General features: G+C 38.7%; 1 protein-coding gene across 2 annotated transcripts in view; it reads left to right on the plus strand.

Moving 5' to 3' along the window:
• LOC100712679 (interferon-inducible GTPase 1) overlaps positions 1 to 24,055 on the plus strand; it is a 60,863-nt gene that overhangs the window by 22,088 nt on the left and 14,720 nt on the right. Inside the window, exon 1 of one of the 2 annotated variants that reach the window (XM_003477214.4) lies at positions 19,008 to 19,142. The exons of the other annotated variant lie outside the window; for it this stretch is intronic. The gene's annotated coding sequence lies outside the window, so the exon portion shown is untranslated. Of the gene's footprint in view, positions 1 to 19,007; positions 19,143 to 24,055 lie in introns of those variants that run through there. 2 annotated transcript variants of the gene reach the window in all.

Below are 24,055 nucleotides of genomic sequence, written 5' to 3' on the forward strand. Positions count from 1 at the left end.
CAAAATCTATCTTAATCATTTTCCTCATAGCTGCCACCTACAATTTAAAAGAAATGAGGTTTATTTTGGTTCATGTTTTTAAAGTGTTAGTTTTTACACAGTCAGTGTCATGGTAGAAGTGCCTGGGTGGAGGAAAGATGCTTACCACATTAGAAAACAATAAGCAGAATATAAAGAGAGGAACTGAGGAGAGAGAGAGAGAGAAACTCTTTGAGGACGAACCCTCAATGATTCATTTCCTCTGACCAGATCCAGCCTCACAAGAGCAAAGCCCACTGCTATAAGCACTACCCTCCTAATCCAATCACCCCAACACACCTAAAAGTAACGAAGGCAGATATTGGTACAGCAATTGGACTGTTGCTGTGACTATACCTGACAATGGGGTTTAGAAAGCTTTGTTAGTCACTTTCAGAAGAACATAGTGGATAGATAGCAGCAGCTATGGAGGCTCTCTGAGATACCCTGCTTAGAATCCAGGAATGCTGTGGTATGAGGAGTCCTAAGCAAGGGGAAATGCACCCTGATGACCCAGGAATGAACTAAGCTAAGAGAAACCAACTGGAAATCCAATCCTGGTGCTATAACAGAAACAGATAAAATCTCAGCGTGGAAGCTAGAACCCGTGCCACTGGAAGCCACGATCTGAATTTCCTGCTACCACTGCTGTGTCCAAATCTGCAGGGCAGGGAGAGAGACACATGAAAACTCTGAGAGCGGGAATCTGCATACGGAGTTGAGAGCAGGACTAGCAGGGAGCCCTACATCGACTTGCAGTGAGTGAGGGGAACAGGGACCCTTTCATAGGGTAGGAGGATCCAGCAAAGGACATTTTGGGACCAGGCAGACTTGCCAGAATGGGGTGCTGCAGTGACTTCAGTCACATATTCCCCTCTGAAGCGGGATTATTGGGGAGTGCCTGGCCTGTGTGATGCCACTGACTTAGACCCAGTAGGCGAGCCCAACACAGGTCCCAGCACCTGGAGGTGCACCCTAGCAGTGAAGCCTTCAGTAGGTTGACCTGGAGGGGTGGGCCCAGCAGAGGCTGCCCAGGTCTGTGTCTCCCTAGTATACTGCAGTGGGCAGGAACACCTAGCCGGCGCAATTCAAACAAACTATAACCGAAAAAGAGAAAAAAATTGGGCCTCCTACATTCACTTGTATGGAAGGAACAAAAATATGGGAAGAGGAAGGAGCAAGAAAGGGTCCTCACTCCCCAATCCTGAGAACACTCATCCAGGAAAGGGAAATGCAACGAAAGACAGAAAACATGCAATATCAGACATGGCACCAATAGAAATAAAGTGATATCTCCAGAGCCTCATAGACGAGTTTAAAAATGAAGTATTTAATGAAATAAAGCAAGAGATAAGTAGAATAGTTAGAGAAACGCTAAGCATCGCCCAACAAAAAACAGATGGTGGAATGGAAGAACAGAAAAAAAGGGGGGAATTGTTTGATGGAGAAAATAGAGAAAACATAGAATACATGAAGCAGGTTCAAAGAGATTACCAGGAAACTAAAAACTCTATCAAAAGCTGGCATAAGAGCTTGAAAGAAACTAAGGATAGATTATCTGAATTGGAGGGCAGGATTGTAATATGGGAACATGAAATGAAAAACTTCTTAAAAATAACAAGAAAACAAACAGCAATAATACAAAGACTAGAAGATGATAAAAGGATCTACAACCTAAGAATTAAGAACATAAAAGAAGAAGTAGGGACACAAACAAATGGACTACAAAACCTATTCAAAGAAATAATCCAAGAGAATTTCCCTAATTTAGCAAAAGGTAAAGACACTCAGATGTACGAGGCATATAGGACCCCAGCCACCTACAACCCAAACAGAGCTACACCCAGGCATATAATAATCAAAATTTCAGAAATCCAATATAAGAACGGAATACTAAAAGCCATCAGAGACAAGAAACAGATCACTTACAAGGGAACACCCATCAGAATTACAGCAGACTTCTCGGCACAAACCATCAAATCATGAAGAGCATGGGGAGAAATAATTTAAGCTTTGAAAGGTAACAACCTCCAGCCAAGATTGATATATCCTGTACAACTGTCCCTAGAAATTGATGGAAAAACAAAGTGCTTCCAGAATAAAGAGGAACTAGGGGAATTTGCAACCACCAGTTCAACTCTATGGAGAATACCACAGGATATTCTAAAAAGAGGAAAATACCAACACTTCAGAAACAGTGGCAGAGAGGCCACAATGAATGGAGCAGAAAGCAAAATGAAGACAAACTGACAACAAACGACAAAAAAAGAGCTCAACAGAAATGAGGCAGAGAAGATTGGATGGTAGGAACAACTATTTTGGAGAAAACAAGACATCTTAATAGCTAGTGCTGATTTAGTATCATCTTGCTTTGAAGTCCCATCAAGCTTTTATTCTTCTGTCTCCATCGGTCTTAACAGGTTGTATCTTGTTGGATTTTATTATATGTGATAATATAAGCAAAAACTTTTATAGACAAGGAGATTATACAGAAACCGTTGTTCATTTTCTGATAGTTGGTTCTAAATACCCTATAATATTGTCATTCTCTTGAATGGTTTTACATTATCTTGATGTGATTGGTGCTACAGTATATGAAGTTATACTCAAAGATTTCAAGGAAAGAGACACTATAGTAACTACTTTTATGTCGGGATGTCTTGTGGTGAAACACTATTTTGCTTAAATTGTAATGCTTTGACCTGTGCTGTTTTGTTGTTATGCCCTCTTTTATCTCAGTCTCCTTTTTTAAATTATTTACTTTTATTTTTTTTAATTAAGGGAAAAATAAAAAAGGATATATTATTATAGTAACACACTTTGATTTCCTATTAACTTGATTTGAAACCCTGTATAGCCCTCACCATCTTGCTTTGACTGATTTTCCTCTATTCTGCTTTGCTTGATAGTACCAAGTTCAAAAGTATAGGCAACAACTGTAAAGACAATAAGATTCATTATGATGCCCATTCCTGTTGACTATTATCTTCTTTTAAAGCCCTGTAATATCTCCAATGTTTTGGTTTTATTCTTTACTGTTTTGTTCAATTTTATTATAACTGATGATATAGGCAATTCCTTTTAAGATAGCAAGAGGCAGTATGGTAACCATTGTTGATCAAATTATTTTGTTTTTACATTATCTATTATGTTCATCCTTTTGATTTGACTGACTCTGTTTTGTTATGTCACATTTGGTTTTACTCTCCTCAAAAAAGGTAATAAGAACTGTGGGAGTAATAAAACCCAATATGTGTAATTTTCATTGTACAAAAGAAAGGAAAAGAAAGTGCTCTAAAGCCTATAACTGCATATATATTTAAGTGTATAAGATAGATAACCATATTACTGAGTTTTGTTGGATCATTGAACAGAACTCTTTCCAGTCTCACTGTTTGAAAGTCCACTTTATGCTTTAATTTTGTAACTTGAATAACTATTTCTAAGATAACAATATGTAATCTATTAACTAGTGATTTCCTATTGTTTATTTTTTCTGAAATTCTGTATAACTTGTACCCTATTTCTGCTTTTTTTTCTTTTTCTCCTTAATAAAAAAATGAAAGAAGGAAAGAAAGAAAGAAAGAAAGAAAGAAAGAAAGAAAGAAAGAAAGATTTGGTAGTGGTTCATGGAAGGTATTTGGAAAATTTGGAGATAGATTTGGTTAATTTTCCTTCACTGTTGAGACAAAATACCTGATGCCCAAAGTGAAGCAAGGAAATTTAGCTTACAGTTTTTGGAGATTTCAGTCTCCAAAACTGAAGGATCTCAAAGGATAAGAGTAAAAGGGAGAAATATGGAAATCATGCCTCCTTCCCGCTCTTATATTGTATGCAAGTTATGACCCCTTGTGGAAGGTGTAGCCCTGACACTGCCAGTCCCATCACTAGACAATGAACCAATCACAAATGCTAGACTCAACTACCTCCATGACTACGTGAGGATTTGCAAGGACATTTAAACAAACCACTACAGAGATGCTGGCTAGAAAAGACCTAGAATGTTGTAAGACAGTGAGATGGGTGATTCTTGTCAGAACCCAAAAGGCCAAAATGTTAATCTGAATGAAGACAGTAAAGGCCAGGCTCATGCCTATTCAGTTGAGAAAAAGGAATCCACTGGCAATTGGACCAGGGGCCCATTTCTAAACATTTTGGTAGAAAATTAGTTTATATTTTCCCAATGTCCTGAGACTTTACAGAAGACTGAAATCAATAGTGACAGACTAACTAACTAAACTAGAAGAAATTTCAAACCAGCCCAACATTTGGGCTGCGCCATGACTTTCAGCCAGATTCACAATGAAAATCAGGAGCAAATGGCACATTTAAGAAATGATTTTTTAAACTTCTGGTTTTATCAGAAAAAAAATATGCTAGGACCAGGCATATAGCTCAGCAGCACAGCACCTGCCTGGCAAACATGAGGTCATGAATTTGAGACCCAATACAAAAAAAAAAGAAACAAACTAACAAAATCCATAAACAAAATTTAGAGGCAAGGAGAATGTGTTTGCTAAAAGACTAGAATTAAAAAGAAGACACATACCACACATCAGCAGAATAAAAAATATGCCTTAAAACATCTAAGAAACTAGCAAGAACTGATGCTTCTCAGGGTCAAGGGTACATGTTATGGTTTGTGTTCGATGCCCCCACCCAAGCCTCATGCAGTCATGGAAGTGGCTGAATCTAGTGTTTATGAGCTAGCACTGGGACTGGCAGTGTGAGTGCTGTATCCTGCCCACCCAGGAGTGGGGAGCTGGAATGCAATATAAGGGAGAGAAGGATATGTGCTTCCCTCCCCCTCTTTTTGCCCATTTTATTCTTGTTGCTTTCAGTGGCCATGAATGGTCCCTCAACCATGCCACTGTGCCTTGGAGACAGCTGAATATGGACTGAAATCTCCAAAAACTGTAAGCTAAATAAACTTTCCTTGCTTCACTTTGGACATCAGGTGTTTTGTCTCAACAATGAAAACAAAGTAACTAAGACAGTACAAAAGAAACCAGGGCCCTGTGCTCCGCAAGGTTCACCTAGGGAAGTGGTTCTTTGGGATTCATTTCATAGTGCTCTTCCATCCAGGTATTCAATGTGTGCCATTTCACAGTGTCTCTGCAGCCATGACACAATGGGGCCTGGTTACTGCTCAAGCTGTCAACAGATCTTGGCATTATGCACCAGATGCTGCTATTACATGCATGCAGAATGAAACAGTTGTAGGGTAAGAGAGGCTACTACCCAAAAATCAGAGGAAGAAACCAAAGATCAAGTAATGTGCCCCTGAGAAGAAAATATATAAGACTGTAAGGGTTAAGCTAAAATGTCAGTGGAGACCTCATGAACTTAGCAGTGAACTAGCTGCTGAAAAATGCTATAGGCAGTGATTGGACATGCCCTCAAGGAGACTCAGACATACGTTTGACCATGAAACAGGGATAAGATTATTCCCCTATAGACTTGAATAGTCAAATGGAGAAGCAGGTGACTTGAGTCTGAAGGTGGTATCTGTATAAAGAGAGCCAGCTTACAAAATCACTGGCAAATGGTAGGTTTGAAACCTACCACCAAGAGTCTTAACAAGGAGAAAATAAAATTGTCCTTACTTCCCCCCTGACAAATTCATGACAGTGAGGTCCATTAAATCAATCCAAAAGAATCAAGAGGGAGAGAACCCAACAACAGAAACATTTGCCAGATTCATGGGGACTGAAAGACAATCATCACAAGGATGAATTGGAAATAATTCCAAAACAAGTACAGGATATTCCAATGCCATTAAATGCCAGTAAAGCAAATATTGAATAACTGATTTGAAGAGCAAACCTGGATATTTATGACATAAGTTAATTACATTCTTCAGTTTATTTTGAGCTTTGCCACTTCATTACACTTTGATAAATATTTAGAGATATATATAAAATATATATTTATATATCTATATATCTGAATTAGAAATATTTATACCATTATTATTCTAGCTTTATATCAGAGATAAATAGCTTATCATCATACATACACCTTTGCTCAAGAATCTGCTCCTTGTCTGTCCCCATCTTAAATTATTCATTGATCAAGTGATGGAGACCACAATAAGACGGTATTGGAGCAGGCTTTAGAATCAATCAACTGACTCTATCTTAACTTCCTATATTGGCTTCCTATATTAACTTCTGAATCTGTCCCAGGCCTGAATGAATCACTGGATAAGCCAGTGGCTGGCATGCAGAAACAGAACTCTCCATGCCACTGGTCGTAGTAGAGGCCTGAAATAGCCTGTGACATTGTGACATCTATGAAGGCAAGATAACACCACAGCTGAGGACAGACTTTCACTTAGAATTCCAACCTAAGATATAAAACAGTTCTCTCACTAAGCAAAGATTTAGTGCTTGTAATGTATTTTTCCAATTTCCACAAGGCCTTGCTCACCCTCACGACTTTTTGCCTCAGCTATTGCCTGTACTTCTTTGTGTCCCTCTGATATGCTATGTGCTTACACAGGGTACAGAGGGTTGCATACTATTGTACTTTGGTCAGATGCCAAGGAATATATCCTTGAGATTTCTGCTGCCTAGACAAAGGCTATCTGGTGGCATGGGACCTCTTACAGGGCCCCCACCCATGACTTTGTCCTAAGCTTGTCTTCTTAGGTGTTGCCACTGAGTTCTGCGTGAGTTACAGTGTCACCCCTAAATGAGACATGGGGCCACAAATATATTCAAGAACATTGAAAAATTGTCTCCATGGATTGCATTTTCCCTGCGTAAGCCTAATCCCACTCTTCTCCTTGCACCTCTCTGCATACAACACATGTCCAGTTCCTCCTGGACTGTGAAGAGGCCATGAGGCCTCCCTATCCTGACAACTACCCTATTACCTCCCACAGCCTATCTCACTCTGCATGTTAATGACCACCTAACCCACACTCAGAGTTTTCAACCATTTGCGTTACAAATAAACCTAAGAAGTCTATGCTCCAAACTCATAAATACTAGCTTTTTATTTGCTCTGTAGCCTTGACTCTTGGCCCTGTGCTCAGAGAGCCTTGTTTGACTAGGATGATGGACTGAGATTTGTGTTTCTTAAGATTATTATATTTGAAGCCTTATCACCAGTGCAAAAGTACAAGAAGTGGGCCCTTTAACAAGTAATTAAGTGATAAGACAATGTTCTCATGAATGAATTACTGCCCTTGTAAAGAGAGAATGTATCTGGAGAATGTATCTGCTCCTTTTACTTCTGAAGACATTTAAAAGACCATCTAGGAGCACAACAGATTTCTGACCCCAGAAACTAAATCTGCTGGTTACTTGACCTTTGATTTCCCAGCCCCCATAAGTATGCAGGATAAATCCTAGTTCTATTATTGCCTAAATCTTCTAACCACACTAATTTTTGTCTATATGTTCTGTCAGTTCCAAGTTCTTGTTCCTTCCAGGAGAGGAAGATAGAGTGCTGATTAAATTCAAACTACGATTTATAAGTTATACCTAATATCGTGGATAATAAATAAAGAGTGAAAATTATGCAAACTACTTGCAAGTGACAGGAAAAATAATAGTACAATAAAAGTCACTGAATCCAAAGGAAAGCAAAAGTAAAACACAACAGAAACAACATATTACTTCTAAGCTGAAAAAAATCCATAATTACATTGTCATTGACCAAATTGCTTTAATTAAAAATAGATTGTCAGGCTGTATTTATAATTTGCCACCATATGACCTAGCTCAGATGAGGATGCAGAAAATAGGATCCAAAAAACAAGAAATTCATTATAGGATTAAATATTCATTAAATAATATTGTACAGGGAGGCCTAAATGGCAAAAATATTCATTAAGACCTGAGAAAGAATCCTAATAAGTTAGTGTTAAACTTCAGCTTTTGAGGAGGAACAGCTTTTGAGGAAGGGAACACCTTCCAGCTGTTGTGGAAGGTCCTATTTTTTTATTCTTTTTTCTTTTAATAACTGCTTTATGGACAGACTATTCATATCAGTTTTTTCCTAAATATGACTATAAAAGAAATGTTTGCCCATAGGTAATTATAAATTGATTTTAATGTACTACTTCAATATTTCCAAATGATTAAAATAATTGCAAAAAATGCATATATAGAAAAACTATCATAGTACTAAGAAAAAGCAGTTTTTCAGACATCATTTAGGGAATGGTATCATGTCTATAAAATAATGAAATTGTGTGTGCAAGATTGCTCATAAAATTGTCCTTCAAGGACGTATTATTTGCTGCCCTTCTATACCTTTGGAATTTTGATATCTATATAGTCTATTCAAGAAAAAAATAATTGAAAAAATTGAAAGTTTTTTTCAATGCCTGCCAGGACATGAAATCACACCCATAAATGCTGAGTTGAATTCACCCAAAACCCTGTGAGCAGCCCAGCAATAAGCTCTTGCATTCTTTGGTTCAACTTCGAGGTAGGATGTGTTCTCAGGAGCCTCTCAGAATCCTCATCTGTTGGCAATCCTGCTCTGCCATATCCTCTTTTCTTACATCAGAACTAGAGGATCACTAGACCTGGAGTCACTTTGCCTTACTGGAAATGACTATTTGAAGTGGTTTCACTTTTCTCTCCTAGAAAATGCAGGGGCACTATGCTCAACTTTGTGTAGGGCATGGATACCATTCAGAGAATCCAAGTCTGCCATGTGTCTGAAGGGTAGTTCAGACATTCAATGTGATGGTCCCCTTTTACTCTGTGGCAAGCAGAGGGCCACACACAACATGATGTCACATGAGTGAGCAGTTATGTGAAAGAGACTTTCATGTATGTTCTCAAAAAATTCCAGAAAATTTTAGAATATATGTACACCTCTGTTTTGGCATTTCTGATATGCTGTATGTGGTATTATGAATATGTCAGGAGATCAACACATTTATAGGATGGTGGATGTTGAGTGACATCACTCCATACCTTTCTAAGCATATCATTTTATAAGGTAAAGATGAGCAAGGGGGCTGAACATTGTAACACAGAATAAAGAAGAAATATTATTTACCTTAGAAGCTTTGTTCTAGTGGGGAATTCTCTAATCACATCATTATGGGTGGTTGAGGTAGGAGGATCAAAAGTTTGAACCCAGTCTGGACAACTTAGCAATTTGGTAAGACCATGTCTCAAAATTAAAAAAAATAACGGGGGATGGAGCCCAGTGTGAGGGATCTGAGTTCTATCCTCAGTACCAAAAAACAAAATCAACAACAACAACAAAAAATCTCTGGAGAAGATCAGGTGATCAGAATACAATTGCAGTCCAAAAGTTTTTCATGTATCAAGTCCTCGGTCACTGACAGCCTCTGATCCAGATTATTCTACACCTGAATTTGAGAATGAATAGCAGTAAAGTGGGTAGTATTAAAATAGTGTAAAAACAAGTGATATAAATATCATTAGGCTAAAAAGAGATGACTATTCCCTAACTAAGAGGAGAAATGTGGAAAATGGCAAAGTGTGACAATTTGAAAGTGCCAATAAATACTTGCTTTCATGTATTCTTGAAGTAATACAAAGTGATACAATCCATAGAGAGGGGACTATCTTTAAAATGTAAGCATACACTTACACTTTGATCCATTAATACCACATTGAAGGCTCTATGCCCAGAAATTCAGCACAAGAACAGAATATTAAAAGCTGTTAGAGAGAAGAAACAGATCACCTATAAAGGAAAATCCATCAGAAGCATGACAGACTTCTTAACCAAATCATCAAATCAAGAAGAGGCTGGAGTAAAGTATTTCAAGTCCTGAAACAAAACAACTTCCAACCCAGACTGATGTGCCCTGCAAAACTATCTTTCAAAATTAATCGAGAAACAAAATACCTCCATGACAAAGAACACCTGAAGGAACTCATGACCGCCAAACCAACCGTACAAAGAATACTGAAGGACATTCTAGAGAGAGATAAAAGTGACCACATTTCCAGAAATAGCAGTGGAGGGGAATCACCAAGTGAGGCAGACTATTGAACAGGGGGGATAGTAGGCAGGAAAGTAGCAGGAAAATAGCATGGCAGAGGTTAGTCAGTGCATATTGGCCATAACCATTACTATAGATCAATTCACCAATAGAAAGAAACACAGACAGAGTGGGTCAGGAGACAGGATCCACCAACATGCTTTGTACAAGAAACACATTTAACTTGAAAGAAAATTCATAGACTGGAAATGAAAAGAAAGAAAACAATGTTCTATATGACAGGGAACAGAAACAAGTAGAGATAGCTTTGCCCATCAACTGCAAAATGCGTACAAAACATATGGCATTTTATACAATGGAAAGCTACTCAGTCATAAAGAAAGATAACCCACCTCCCTCTTTCTTTTTTTTTTTTTTTATTTAAGAGGAAAAAGAGAAAAACACAAAACAAACCAAAGCGGCGTAAGGGTACACGCAATACAGAACTACAAAACAAAACAAAACAAAACAAAACAAAACAAAACAAAACAAAAAACCATAACAGTAAGAAATTACCTGCTAGTAGATTACACACTATTTTCTTGAAAATAGTTCCTCAAATCACAGTATCAAAGAACACAAGGTGGACATTCAAACAGGGAGACTGCAAACAGCTGTGTTCAATGTTCCAAAAACATTGATAAAGTCAGCTATTTAACACCCCCAAACACACTTGCTGTTATATCCGTTAGAGCTCTTTTTCTTTTTTTTTTTCCCTCTCTTTTTTACAACAAAATTTACACATCTTGGATTTTATTACTCCTTAGTGCTTATTACTTTCTTTGGTGGGGGGGAGAATACAGTCAAATATGGCAAAACAAAGCTGTCAGTCAATACCAAGGATAGACATAGCACATGGTGTAGAACAGAGTACAAGTTTATCAACAATGGTTATCAACGTTGTCCCTTGTTTCCTTAAAAAGAATTGTCTATCTTATTAGATATTATAAAGTTGGACAAAACAGTAGAGAACAAGACCAATAAAACTTAGGCATTGTAAACATTACAGGACTTCCAAAGAAGACAATAGTCAAACCAGAATGGGTATCTTAGTGAATCTTATTGTCTTCAAAGTAGTTGCCTATGTCTTCAAACTTGATACTATCATATAGAATGGAACAGAGTCTAATCAGTCAAAACAAGATCGTGGGAGTACTACAGGACTTCAAAACAAGTTAATAGGAAATCGAAAAGAGTTACTATTTATATATCCTAATTTTTTTGAATTTTTTCTTTAATTAAGACAAACATAAGAAATGACTAAATAATTTTTTTTGAAACAATAAGGGGGAGATTGAGATAAAACAGGACATAACAATATAACAATAGAGGTCACAGCATGACTGTTTCAACAACCTAGTACTTCACCACCTTATAACCTGACTTAATAGTAGTTACCATAGTGTCTTTTTCCTTGAAATATTTGGATAAAACTTCATATACTCTAGCTTCAAATATTTTCATATCAAGAAGCCCAGAATAAAGCTTTTCTAATTAATGAGTGAAAACTTTATAAGGCTTCAAGGCCACCTAATGGGGAATCATGATTACCACATATTTTTATTTATTTGAATCATTATTTACATTAGGGAAACTATTCGGTATTCACTCATGCGAGATTGATTTATTTCACTAATGAGTATGGTCTCAAGCTGCGCCCATTTATTGATAAATATCTCAACGTGATCCTTCTTTATAGCTGAATAATACTCCATTGTATAGAAATACCACAACTTTTTTATCCATTCCTCAGTTGATGGGCACTTGGGTTGTTTCCAAGATCTGGCGATTACAAATTGTGCTGCTATAAACATAGGTGCACATATATCACTGTGGTATGATGCTTTCAGTTCTTCTGGGAATATGCCTAGAAGTGGAATAGCTGGAATAAATGGGATTTCCAGTCCCAACTTTTTGAGAAATCTCCAGACAGATCTCCACAAAGGCTGTACCAGTCTACACTCCCACCAGCAGTGCAGGAGAGTTCCTTTTTCCCCACAGCCTCTCCAGCATTTGTTGTCGGTTTTCTTGATCCTGGCCATTCTTTCAGGAGTGAGATGGTATCTCAGTGTGGTTTTAATTTGCATTTCTCTAATCACCAATGATGATGAGCATTTTTTCATGTATTTATTTGCCATTTGCATTTCTTCATCTGAGAATTGCATATTCATCTCAGATGCCCATTTTTGGATTGGATCTTTGAATTTCGGAGGTCTGAGTTTCTTTAATTCTTTGTATGTTTTAGACAAGAGGCCCTTGTCTGAGAGAGAGTTCACTAAAATCTTTTCCCAGTTTGTGGGTTTTCTTTTCACTATGCTGGAGATTTCTTTTGACATGCAGAAACTTTTTAATAAGAAGTGGTCCCAGTTATTGATTCTGGGAAGTATTTCCCGTGCGGTTTGAGTCCTGTTCATGAATTCTTTACCTACTCCTATGTCTCCAAGGTTTCTACCTATTTTGTCTTCCAATAGATTTAGTGTTTCTGTTTTAATATTCAGATCTTTGACCCATTTAGATTTTAATTTAGTACATGGTGATAGACATGGGTCTAGCTTTAGTTTTCGGCAAATGGAGAGCCAGTTTTCCCAGCACCATTTATTAAAGAGACTGTCGTTCTTCCAGTGAACCTGCTTGGCTCCTTTATCAAAAATAAGGTGGTTGAGTGTGTTCGTAGTTGTGGTTGTATCTTCTAATCTATTCCACTGATCTTCAGCTCTGTTTTGATTCCAATACCATGTTGATTTTACTACTGTTGCTTTGTAGTATAACTTCAAGTCAGGGATTGTGATGCCTCCTGCTTTGTCTTTGCTGCTTAGAATTGCCTTTGCGATTCTAGGTCTCTTCTGGTTCCAGATGAAATTTAGGAGTGATTTCTCTAGATCTATAAGGTATGTTGATGGTATTTCTATTGGGATTGCATTGAATCTGTATAACAGTTTTGGGAGAATGGCCATTTTCACAATGTTTGTTCTTCCTATCCATGAGCAAGGGATGTCTTTCCATTTTCTGAGATCATCTTCAATTTCCTTTTTCAGTGTATTATAATTTTCACTGTATAAGTCTTTCACTTCTTTCGTAAGAGTAATTCCTAAATATTTCATTTTTTTGCTTGCTAATGTGAATAGTCCAGTTTCTCTTATTTCCCTCTCTGTAATTTTGTTGTTCGTGTATAGGAATGCTATTGATTTCTGAGTACTGATTTTGTATCCAGCCACATTACAGAATTTATTTATTGTATCTAAGAGTATTTCAATGGAGTTTAGGGGGTCTTCTATGTAGAGTATCATGTCATCTGCAAACAGTGATAATTTAACTTCTTCTTTTCCTATCTTTACCCCTTTTATTTCTCTTTCTTGCCTAATTGCTCTGGCTAGTACTTCCAGTACTATATTAAATAGGAGTGGTGATAAAGGTCATCCTTGTCTTGTACCCGATTTTAAAGTAAAGGCTTTCAATTTTTGGCCATTTAGTATGATGCTGGCTGTTGGTTTGTCATAAATGGCCTTTATTATATTGAGGTAAAGACCATTTATTCCAATTTTCTGTAGAGTTCTTATCATGAATAAGTGTTGGACCTTATCGAAGGCTTTTTCTGCATCTATAGAGATGATCATGTGATTCTTATTTTTGGCTTTATTGATATGGTGGATTACATTTATTGATTTGCGTATGTTGAACCATCCTTGCATTCCTGGGATGAATCCCACCTGGTCATGGTGTATAATCTTCTTGATGATTTGCTGGATCCTATTTGCCAATATTTTATTGAGGATTTTTGCATCTGTGTTCATTAGGGAGATTGGTCTATAGTTCTCTTTTATAGTTGGGTCTTTCTCAGGTTTTGGTACTAGAGTAATATTTGCTTCCAGGAATGACTTAGGAAGGATTGCTTCCCTTTCAATTTCATTGAATAGTTTGAGGAGTGTTGGCATTAGGTCTTCTTTATATTTCTTGTAGAATTCTGCAGTGAATCCATCTGGGCTCTTCTTGGTGGGCAAGGACCCAATTACATTCTCAATTTCATTAGCAGAGATTGGGTTATTCAACAGATTTATATCCTCTTGATCTAGCTTTGGTACTTCATATGCTTCTAAGAATCTGTCTATTTCTTCTGTGTTATCAAACTTTTGAGAGTAGAGGTTTTCGAAATAGGTGTTGATGATCCTCTGTATTTCTATTGGGTCTGTAGTGATTTCTCCTTTTTCATTTCTTATTGCATGAATTTGAGCTTTTTCTTTCCTTTTTTAAATAAGGTTGGCTAGGGGCTTATCAATTTTATTTATTCTTTCAAAGAACCAACTCTTTGATTCGTTGATTCTTTGGCTTGTTTTCTTAGTCTCTATTGCATTGATTTCTGCTCTGATTTTTATAATTTCCTCTCTTCTTTTGGCTTTGGGCTTGACTTGCTCTTGTTTTTCTAGCTGTTTGAGGTGTAGCATCAAGTTATTTATTTGTATTCGTTCTGTTTTCCTGATGTGGGAACTCAGTGCAATAAATTTTCCTCTCAGAACGGCTTTCATTGCATCCCACAGATTCCGGTAAGTTGTATCTGCATTTTCATTTTCTTTTAGGTATTGTTTAATTTCTTCTGTCACCCACTGATTACTCAAGAGTGTGTTATTTAGTTTCCATGTGTTTGCGGAATTTTTGCAGTATCCTTTGTCATTAATTTCTAATTTCAGAGCGCTATGATCCGATAATATGCAAGGGATGATTTCAACTCTTTTGCATTTGCTTAAATATGTTCTGTGAGCTAATATATGGTCTATTTTAGAAAATGATCCATGTACTGCTGAGAAGAATGTGTATTCTGATGTTGTTGGGTGGAACATTCTGTATATGTCTATCAAACCCATTTGTTCACAGGTGTGATTCAGATCTGTTATTTCTTTGCTCATTTTCTGTCTGGTTGATCTGTCCCTTGGTGTCAATGGCGTATTAAGGTCTCCTGTTACAATTGTGTTACTGATAATTTGAGTTTTCATTTCTGTTAATAATTGTTTTATATAACTGGGTGCTCTGGAGTTTGGTGCGTATATATTTAAGATAGTCATCTGTTCCTCTTGGAGTTTTCCCCTTACGAGTATGTAGTGACCTTCTTTGTCCTTTATGGTCATTGTTGGTTTAAAGTTCACGTTGTCTGCAAACAGAATGGCTACTCCTGCCTTTTTTTGGATTCCTGCTGCATGAAGAATTGTTTTCCATCCTTTGACTTTCAGTCTGTGAGTATCTTTCTGGGTTAGATGGGTTTCCTGTAAACAGCATATGGTTGGATTTTGTTTCTTGATCCATTCTGCTAGTCTGTTTCTTTTGATTGGTGCATTGAGACCATTTACATTAATGGTTATTACTGTTAAATGCTGGTTAATTGTAGGAATGTTATCTCTCTGCTGTTGCATCTTTATCTTTCGGTTCTGTTTAATTATTTTCTTTGCTTAGTGGTTTTTTCCTTTGTGTATCTAAACTGTCTTTCAATATTTTTTGCAGGGTTGGTTTGGTGTTCATGAAGTTCTTCAGCTGTTCTTTGTCATGGAAGTATCGTATTGCACCATCTATTTTGAATGATAGTTTTGCAGGATATATCAGTCTTGGTTGGAAATCATTTTGCTTTAGGATCTGGAATACTTCACTCCATGCTCTTCTTGACTTTATCGTTTGTGCTGAGAAGTCTGCTGTGATTCTGATAGGTTTTCCTTTATAAGTGATTTGTCTTTTCTCTCTGACAGCTTTTAATAATCTATTCTTGTGTTGGATTTCTGGGATGGTGACTATTATATGTCTGGGTGTAATTTTATTTTGGTTATGACTGTTTGGAGTTCTATATGCTTCACTGATCCTGATGTCAGTTTCTGATCTCATGCTTGGGAAATTTTCAGCTATTACTTCTCTAAATATCCTCCTGACATCCTTCATGTTGTCTCCCTCTCTTTGATTAATCCCTATCATTCTTATGTTATTCTTCTTTGCATCATCTTGCAGTTGTTGAATTGTTGTTTCCTGGTTCCTTGTTATTTTCAAAAGATCTTTCCTTTCCTGTTCACTAGCTGCAATCCTGTCTTCAAGGTCTGAAATTCTATCTTCACTTTCATTAAGGCGGTTTTTACAACTTTCAGTGGAGTTTTTTATTTCCTGTATATCTCTGTGCATCTGCATTATGTATTCTGTTTGTTTCTTATATTGCTCGTCTAGGGATTCTATCTTTTTGTTTAGTTCCTCCAATTTTTTATCTGTTTTCTTTAGATATCTTTAGAATCTCTTTCATTTCTTTTATCATTTCTTCTTTTATCTGGGAGATTATTTCGAGTTTGAATTTGTTTAAAGCTTCCTGGAGTTGCTTGTCAATTTCAGTGGCTATTGTGTCCGATATATGAGGTGGATGGGATATATTTTCTTCTATATACATCGCTCCTAGGGTTTCTTGAGAAGGGCTGGAGGTTTGAGGTTGTAATTTGGTCTTTCGTTTTGTCATTTTCCTATATTTCTGTGTTTCAAGTGTTATTTGAAAGCTTCCTCAGGATCTGTTGAAAATCCCCTTCTATGTTTGGAGCTACTGGGACTCTGGCGCTGCGCTACTCCAAGCCATTAGGCCTACAGATCCAGTGGCCCTCCTCTGCCTGCTTAGAACTCCACAGTTCCAGACAAGCTGGTCCTCAGGGACACTGTGCGCCCACCTGCCCCTTGGAAGCTCCACAGTTCTTCAATCGCAGCCGGGTTAGGGTACTCACCACAGGCCGCAGTGCTTCAGGAACCTGTGGACCCTCCCTGGTTGCAGAGATATCCACAGTCCTCCAGACACGCAGAGAGGCCAGTGAGGGCACCGCAGATCTGCCCAGCTCCTCCTCTGCAGACCTGTGGCCAGGCGCAGCAGCTAAACAGGCTGGGCTAGGCTGGTAGTGTGGGCCAGCCCACCTATCGGGCGCTCAGCAGGTCTCCAAATGAAGCCGGGAATGGGGAGGCTGATGTGGAAGCCTCAAACCCACCTCTCTCCTTCACTGCACCTGGAAGCCTGAGGGAGCTCCAGCAGTCTGGGCACAGAAATCCAGAGTTCTCCACACACGCAGAGAGGCCAGTGAGGGCACCCCAGATCTGCCCAGCTCCTCCTCTGCAGACCTATGGCCAGGCACGGCAGCTAAACAGGCTGGGCTAGGCTGGTAGTGTGGGCCAGCCCACCTATCGGGAGCTCAGCAGGTCTCCAAATGAAGCCGGGAATGGGGAGGCTGATGTGGAAGCCTCAAACCCACCTCTCTCCTTCACTGCACCTGGAAGCCTGAGGGAACTCCAGCAGTCTGGGCGCAGAAATCCAGAGTCCTCCAGACACGCAGAGAGGCCAGTGAGGGCACCCCAGATCTGCCCAGCTCCTCCTCTGCAGACCTATGGCCAGGCACGGCAGCTAAACAGGCTGGGCTAGGCTGGTAGTGTGGGCCAGCCCACCTATCGGAAGCTCAGCAGGTCTCCAAATGAAGCCGGGAATGGGGAGGCTGATGTGGAAGCCTCAAACCCACCTCTCTCCTTCACTGCACCTGGAAGCCTGAGGGAACTCCAGCAGTCTGGGCGCAGAAATCCAGAGTCCTCCAGACATGCAGAGAGGCCAGTGAGGGCACCCCAGATCTGCCCAGCTCCTCCTCTGCCCCACCTCCCTCTTTCCCCACACCGCATCCCACCCCTACAGAGTCTCCCTCTGTTTCTCTACATGCCTTTGATAATACTTATATTTAGATTTTTTAATATAGAAAAACCAGGTGATATTTAACCTTTTGTGACTGACTTATTTCACCTAGAATTATGATCTCAGAATCCATCCATTTCCCTACAAATGACTCAAGATTGCCCTTCTTTATGGCTGAGTAGTATTTCTTTGTGTGTAGATATCACACCTTGTTTCTCCAGTCATGTAGGCATATGGGCCTCTTCCAAGAAACTGCTGTTACGAGCTGTGCCACTGTACATATGTATCACTGTGGTCTTACAGCTCTAGATTTTTCAGGAAGCTAACTAGGACAGAAGTACAGCTGGGGCAAATGGAATTTCTATTTTTAGTTTTTTTGAGAAATCTCCCGCTGATTTTCAGGATGCTTGTACTTGATTTTTAATATAATTATTGCTATAAATCAAAAGCTTACTTATATAGGAAAGAGTAGATTTCATAGAAAATTCAGTTTTTTTAGTTTATCACATGTAACTTTTGGGATTTTAATTTGTCATATTAATTGTGTCAGTGGATTTACTTAAGATTATTGGTCTACAAACTATCTTAGTTGTCATTTTGGAGTTTTTTGGAACGTTAAGATTGGTTTGTGTCTGTAAAGGGACAACTTAAAAGATGTTTGTTTTTAAATTAATATTACACCAATAAAAGAGTTGTATAAGTTCTATTCAGTCTTGTTTTAGCACTTACACTTTTATAATATGTACATAAAAATACTTTTACTTTATTTAAAAATTATAATGCTTTGACTTCTTTTTTTCAGTGTTTAACTGAGTTTCTAGATTTAATAGCCCAAACTCCCCCTGGAAGAAAAAGAAAAGTGCAGCTTAGAAACTCTAGCAAGGAAATTGATGTGTGCGTTAATGATTATTATTCCCCAGCTGATAGTGTGGAAATCTTAGTTCAAGATATTATCTGCAAAGTCAGCAGCCAGGATATGTGTCTCAAAATGATGGAAAATGTTCCTACTGTGTCAGCGAGTTATTTGCCTCTGGTGTGGCTTCCAAGCCACATTTTTTTTGTTGTTTATTTTCTTTATCTCAGAGCAGTGCAATTTCTTTTCTCTTCATTAGCTGAGTTACAAGAAAGTGAAACAAGCCAGGAAATGTGTTCTTTCACTTTCCTATTTTTGGAAATGCCATGGTTTCTGGAATGCACATAGAGCCATACTGCTCCTTGATTGGTTCACGCTGGAGGATAAAAGTCAGGTGATTTGCCATACTGCTCCTTGATTGGTTCACACTGAAGGATAAAAGACAGGTGATTTGCCATACTGCTCCTTGATTGGTTCACACTGAGGGATAAAAGGTGATTTTGCAAGTCCAGCTGCTGCCTTGCACTTGCCACTTGCAGGGGCTGAGCAGAGGACATAGGAAGAGACTGGATCACAGTGGAGGACAATCCCTGTGCCCTGAAGTACATCAACCAACAGTAGGTATTTCTAGTCATTCAGGAAGAGCATGCAAAGCTGATATCTGACCTAAAGGACCTCTTTTTCTCTATGGAACTCATGGGTAAAAGATACTGAGAAGCATGAGCTGGAGAGCTGGGACACTAGGTTTGCAAGCAAGAGATCCTGAACAGGAGGGAGGCAGGATTGACTTATGTATCGCATCGCACATTACTCAAATTATCAAATATACTGAATAGTATTTACTTGGTAAAATTATCCACTTGTTTTTGTCTGTTTCTAGTGCCTTCACCTAGAATAGCTGACAATGCATATATCTGAATACACATCACCAAATATAGGATATATGAGGTTTGTTATGTCTCAAGCCTGTTATTTCTTATCTTCTCTATCCACTTCAACATTTTGATTTCTCATACTTGAGTGAAAGCTAGACTTGGAAAAGAGTTCTTTGCCTGCCATTTGTTCTAAGACAAACTCTGGAATGTCTACAATTCAGGAGTCCTTTTCATGTTCTTGTTGTTCTTTTTTGCTTTTACTGAAAAGTAGGATTGCTAATAATCTTTTCTTACACTTGTGTAAAAACTTAAGACTTACCAGGATATGTTGATACAATAGTATCAATTATGTGCTATAATTGTTGATATCAGAAATCCTTCTCACTTTTTGTGTACATACTCAGTGGATAAGACTAGCAAGAAAGATTTTTGAGTATGTATTATTAAAACAAGGAATTTGGACTGAATGAGAGAGAGAGGGAAAACCAAGTAGGTGAAATCAGCTGGGAACGGGAGGTGCTTCTTCACTGATGGTCTGTATATGCCTGGAGATCCCTGTCTGCTTCCTCAGTTAATCTTGATGCAGTATTTGTATCTGTGGTCACTTGCAGGTTTAACTTCTCTTCTTATATTCTCTTGATCTCTGTCTTCCTGTTCGACACTACTGGACTTTGCGTGCTGTTTCCAGGCTCCATTTCTCCCAGCACCAGCTACCTCAGGTGCTGCTTCTACCAGGTGTCCCTGGGCCCATCTTCCCTGGGGCACACAGCTCACTGGACTTTTTTTTTTTTTTTGGTCATTTTGAGACAGGGTCTTTCTATGCAGTTCAGGCTGGCCTTGAGCTCACTTTGTGGCCTGGGCTGCTCTCTAACTCGCAAAGATCCTTCTGCCTCAGCCTCCTGAGTGCTAGGATTACAGGTGTGAGCTACCACACCCTGCTGTCACTGAATTCTTTTAATTCATTTTCACAAGCAGTCGCAGGCAAGGATAGATTGCCATGCTGCTTGCTTTATTCTTCTTTTGGTCTTTGTGTTCTTTATCATCATCCCAACTTCTAGTCTCCTTTGAAGACTGCAATAGAAGAAAACGCTTATTTGGCCACCTGAAGGGTCAGCACAATGCCCACCATTTATCTGCATCATATCCCTTGCCCTGCATTATATCATAGTGGATGAAAATTCTTTACATTTCCATGTGCTTTTCTTTATTTCAAGAGGAGCAAGTAGCATAACCATCTGCAAGCTCCCCTACTGATGTTCTTGAAAAATGGAAGTAATTTCTTCCCAAACTGTCCCTCAGTCCTATTCACCCCAAAACTATGCTGTGCTATAAGGTGCCTGAATGAGGAAAGACTAGGTTGCTCACTCTTTCCCAGAAACCAGAGCACCCCGCCTTAACATTACTGACATTTTGGGCCTGTTCATATGTGTGAATGCACGGGGATGAGGGCCAGGGTGGGGGCAGGTGTTCTTGTCTTGTATACTTTGGATGTCCTGCAGCATCCTTAGTCTCACCCCGTAAGCCAATAGCTGTGGCCACCAGAAATGCCTCTAGAGATTTCTAGCATCCTCAGCATAACACAGTTACCCTGAACCACTTCAGAGGCACATGCATGTCTGCACCTTGATCATCTTCCTAATCACTGGTTCATTGTCATGTTTTCCTGATATCGTGAAGATATGTTCTGTCATTCTGCATCTGTGTTCTCAGAAACCACTTAGCCCCTTTAATGTTCCAATACTCAAGACTGCATCCTGTCTTAAGGCTAAAGGTAATGCATACTGTATACTTCCTATGTTTTGTTTTTCTTCTTCTAATTTATATGCACTTTGTGGGCATTAAACCACTGGAAAATGAATTTATTCATGTGTAATTTCTTTAACAGTTTGTTTAAGATTCCCCGGACTGATTGATAAGTATGTGGATGCTACTAGCAAAATTCTAATTAATGTGATTCATGAAATCTGCAGAGGTTTTGAATTTTATACATTTGCCTTTTGTTTTTTGTTTTGTTTGTTTTTAAGCAAGCAGCCATGATTGATTGTTGGATGTGGGTTACATTTCTCTCTTCACACTGCAAGGACCTTGTATCTATAGTCAGAGCACACAGCATTCTGGAGCTCTTCTTTTCTGCACAGCTCTATCCGCTTTTTCCTGATTAGATAGAGGTAGACAGCCTGCACATGTAATTATACGTGCTTGTGCGGGCTCATGTGCACATTTACTCATTCTAGAGAGGCCTCTATTTTGTATTAGGAAGTTTTTTGACCTGTATTAAAATCTTTGAACCCATTCTGTATAAGTGGAGTAGGACTTTGATGACCTCTGGACAAGTTGGAACCACTGTTCACAAGAGCACTCACGTGATTTCCTCTCTCACTTCTCAGTTCCTGAGAAGTAAATTATCACATTTTTGTGCACATTGATGGTAGATCAGCGGACAAAACCAAACTCATACTGCCACCCAGAGGCTCAAGTGTACTGTGGGACTCTGACAGTAAATAAAAACCACATGTAGCTCTTAGTGCTACAGCACAAAAGAAACAGAAATAAGGAAGATGAATGATAACAACAAGTACAGCTTTTTATCTTAATGAAATATAAAATTTAAAGAAAGTGTGACTTAATTTTTTATTAGTACATGTTTATAGAATATAATGTTTACATTCCTTGTTGGTATATATGCATAATACATCTTGATTCTCTTTTTGATCTTCTTTACCTTCCCACCCCTTCCCCTCATGGGACATAAACAGAGCCTAAGGGTAGGTGATTGAGTTAAGGACCTTGTGGCTATCAAGGGGAAAGCAATGAAGGATGTGAGAACAGTAAGTACAAACTTCTTGAAGTAAGAACATGGCTCAGGGATAACAGGGTGTTGGGATGCAGAAACCAGAGGACCCAGAAGTAGTAAGTGAGTTCAAAGATGTGTTCTGTGTGGTGAGTGTGCTGGGAATGTGAAGGGATTTCACTTAGAGTGAAACAAGAATCCCCTAAAGGAGAGGAGTGACATGAGCTAACTTATTCATTAAAAACGACAACTCTAGCTGTGCTCTGTAATTTATATGATTGGCAAGAGCAAGGTCACACAGTTACCTAAGGGCTGACATAATGCAAACTGGAAATGATGGCGCCTTGGAGAAGGCAGACTGGCTGATGTATGTCAAGTGAGTCAGTACGGATGAACCTGGAGATGCAGCCTGTCTTGGTTACTCTTCCCCAACGCTGAGACACAGCAACTGATGCCTGGAGCTCAATGAGAGGTTTATTTTGGCACATGGTCACGGGCAGTGTTCTGCCTGCTCCAGGCTACTAACAACATGGCACTAGGGCATAGTGGGGAAAAGCAGTTCACTTCGTGCCAGCCAGGAGGCAGAAAGGGAAGGCAGGAGCTGGGAAGGAAAATACCCCATCCCAGGCAGACCAAGCAACCTATCTCTTCTGACCTAGGAGGAACCTAGCTGCTTCCTCCTTCTGGCGAGTCAGCTGCAGCACTCATGGTCCAGTCTCCTTCACTGCCTACCTATATCCACAGGCCTTTGGGGGACATTCACCATGAAAACCATACAGAGCCAAAAGGATTCACTGACAAATTTAAGACAGGATGAGATGGAAAGGAAGGATCAAGGATGAATGCAATGATTTTGCAGCATTCCCTTAGTTAAGGATGAGATGTCTGCGAAGAGGTAGTTTGGGGAGAAGAATAGGTCAGAATACCAAATCTAAGTATTGAAGTGAGATGAAAATCCATTTCAACAACCATCTTGTTTCCTCCAACTTCTAGAATGTCACACTCATATATTGCTACCTGAGTTCGTGTTTGTGTATATGTGGGGAGGAGTGTATTTATGTCTGTGTTACCTGTGTTACCTGTGTTCAGGTAGCTAGTGTTATTACTTTGAATAATTTTGTAGCTATGATTATAATTCACACTGATTTGTCATTTTCTCTTCTCTTAGTTTAACTATTCAGATTAACCATCAGTGACATTTCACATCCAAAATGAATTAAGGATGAATGCAAAGTTTTTATTTTCATCTTTAAATCTACAATGAATGTATATTCTCTAATCTTTGATAATTTGTAGAACCTTTTGAATCTTTTTAGATCTGATCTCTTATTTTGCAATAGGGAAGCTTAAATATTTTTCTCAATTTCTATCATGATTTCTGGTTACTGCATTTTTCCATTTACCATCTCCCTAATTTCAACCTTATGCTCTATAGAAATACATTTATTTCATTTGGTTTCATATTTATTGACAAATTTGTCATGGCCCCTTGAAATTCATATTACCACATTTAAGTTTTGTGTGGCATTCAAACTCTCATATATTTTTTGCCTATCTCCGTTTGCTCCTGTCTTGTTAGACTATTTTTGTTTCAGTGACACTTCTTTAAGTTCTAATTTTGATAATTATTCACATTTTAAGGATGCCCCTTAAAGGCTTGGGATTTAACTCAGTGGCTTAAGCACCCTGGTAGCCATGTGGTCATTAGTAACATCCCGGGTACCAAAAAAAAAAAAAAAAATGCCCCTTAAAGGAATTTCTATTATTTTCTTCATGTTCTTGTTCTTTTGGGTTTACTCCTGTTCATTTTGCATTAATTTAGGCTAACTTCCTTAGATCCCTAGTTTTCTTCTTCTTTTGCTGT

The sequence above is a fragment of the Cavia porcellus genome, unplaced genomic scaffold (assembly GCF_034190915.1).
Source record: "Cavia porcellus strain 051 isolate PalLab524CR breed Dunkin Hartley unplaced genomic scaffold, mCavPor4.1 scaffold_21, whole genome shotgun sequence".
NCBI lineage: Eukaryota > Metazoa > Chordata > Mammalia > Rodentia > Caviidae > Cavia > Cavia porcellus.